Source organism: Triticum aestivum, chromosome 3B, assembly GCF_018294505.1.
Source record: "Triticum aestivum cultivar Chinese Spring chromosome 3B, IWGSC CS RefSeq v2.1, whole genome shotgun sequence".
NCBI lineage: Eukaryota > Viridiplantae > Streptophyta > Magnoliopsida > Poales > Poaceae > Triticum > Triticum aestivum.
Genome location: NC_057801.1, coordinates 247,245,480 through 247,247,747, shown reverse-complemented (window position 1 = coordinate 247,247,747; position 2,268 = coordinate 247,245,480). Strand labels below are relative to the sequence as shown.

At 44.6% G+C, this 2,268-nt stretch overlaps 1 long non-coding RNA gene across 1 annotated transcript; it reads left to right on the top strand.

Moving 5' to 3' along the window:
- The first annotated feature begins 1,254 nt into the window (after positions 1 to 1,254).
- LOC123065293 (uncharacterized) lies at positions 1,255 to 2,051 on the top strand. The gene is made up of 3 exons (XR_006430950.1): positions 1,255 to 1,437; positions 1,567 to 1,645; positions 1,720 to 2,051. It is a non-coding gene; the product is annotated as an uncharacterized lncRNA (long non-coding RNA).
- Positions 2,052 to 2,268: the final 217 nt, after the last annotated feature.

Sequence of the window (2,268 nt, the reverse complement as noted above, 5' to 3'; positions counted from 1 at the left end):
ATAAATAGAGTTTGAGACGAGAAAAGCATAGATAGCTAGAGGGAGTACTTAGGCATTCTTGTCCATCCATTTGGCAAGAGAAAAAGACCAAACAATCAAAACAACAAATGGATGTCCTCGAATGAAGAAAATTATGCAACCAACATGCTCACACAAATAAGATAGCAAATGAAATATGTGGCAAAGCATGCACAAACACTCTAGCATCTATCAAGCAATTGGCGATGACTAGGTCATCTATATATGAGTATATTGACTTAGGAGTCAAATGAGAACATTTGATCATAGGTCATACTCATCGTTTAAGCTCAAGTGGGGTTACCACTTTTACATAAAGCATTGTTGTGTTCACATCATTGGAGTTGCTTTAGCTCAATTCTTAGAGTAAAGCTCCCCCTAGATGTGATATCCCCTTTTTAGAGGGATGAACTAACCTTGGGTTTTGTCGATGATGACTTCATGTAGATGTTGAAGATGTGGATGCTCAACATTGATGTAGATCATTTGGAGCAATCCATTGGAGTGAGTTGCACTTTCAATACCTACATGGGTTAGTCCCACAAGGAACAAAAAAGGATCTCTACTCCTAATGGAGCAGTTGGTAGTCTCCGCCGGTCAATTTTCGTCCCACCTCCACTGGTTTTTTTTCGTCCTAAACAAATTTCGTAGATTAACCAGGGACAACCAGCGAACAAAAAATCAGACGACGCACTAGCTCCCTCCGCCCGTGGGTCGCCTGCTCCCTCGCGCCCCTGTTGCTCCCTCCTCGATCCCGATCTGGATCAAGGGGACGAGGAGCTCGTGCCTCCCCGACGACCGGCCTCCTCCTCGCCCCGCCGCTGCGTCCGGCGCCGCCACGGCCTCTGGAGCCAGGGAAGCCATGGCCTGAGCTCGGCCTCGAGGTCCCCGCCGCCGTCTCCTGCAGATTCTGCCCCGCCGCCTCGCCGCCCGAGCTCGCCGTCGCACCAACCTCGGCGCCGCGCCGACGTCGGCTCTGGTCGCCTCCACCTCCGCGCTGTGAGGAACCCACCACGCGCGTCAAGGCGAGGCGCCTCCTGGGCTCCGTCCGTTTCCAGAGCGAGCGCCCGTGAATACCTAGCTAGCCGCCGCCGTCGTGATCGTTCCAGCCATCGCCAAGGTAAGGTGCTTTCTCAATCTCGATTTCCTTCCTTCCCCATCAAGGTTAATTTGGATGCGTACTTATGTGATTTTGGTGTTGCTCATTGGATTTGTATACGTACGTACGTGTGTCTTCGATCTGCTTCGTTTAGATACGTTGTTAAGTAATTCACATCTTCCCCGTTACGATACGTGCATGATCTTGTCTTGTGCTCTTCTGCTCATTGGACTGATGCATGAAGGACAAGAGCTTGCACAGAGTTTTTAGTAGAAGACGACGTAAATTGTGGTATTGGCCGCAATCTGGAAGTTCTTCAGGTGAGTGACATGATTTAATTTGGAGAGGCACGAGTTAGGATGCAGTCACATATTTTTTAATGGTTTCTTCCTATTCCTTGTGATATTATCAAGATTTTCTAATTGAACTGAAGTTCTATAACCTTCCAGATCCAAATCCTGCTTCAGAAAGTGTATATGAAGCAAAGGTCTGCACCTACATGTTATCAGAAGTCAGGTCTTAGACAAGGTAATGTTTTTCTATCCGATGAACTAGACTAGGTAATGTTCGAACTTGGGAGTGATCAAATCATATGTTTTCAGGTTTGTCATTGTCCGTGGATTCAATCTTTCCCCCTTTCTCTGTTGACATACTTCTAGGAGCTGCAATGCTCAAATTGCCACGGATCTTAGACTGGTGTCAAGATGCTATTGATAAGATTTTGAATTGCATCAAACGGTTTCAGGTTTTTTCTTCAATTTCAGTTACGATGTTCATGTTCTGCTTATAACCAGGTTTAAATATCGTACTGTTGTTTTCTGCTATGTCATTTGTTCACATTCGTTCACATGAACATTACAGATTTAGCTACACATGAATTTGTGTTAGATCAATTGCAATTTTAATTATTTTGGCCTGGGATACCACTTCAACATTTTTGAAGTATAAGATATTCATTGTTATTACTCCAGTAAGATATCCCCCTTTTTTTAGGAAAGTGGCAGGAGTGATGAAGAACTAAAACATAGTTACAGTGGGCGTTTTTTATAGGAACAAAACTGAAGAATTTGACATTAACATAATTTTAATACTAAATCAGGTGTCCCTGGTTTTGTTAGCATCAGGACATGTTGACCTAATTGTCCATGGTT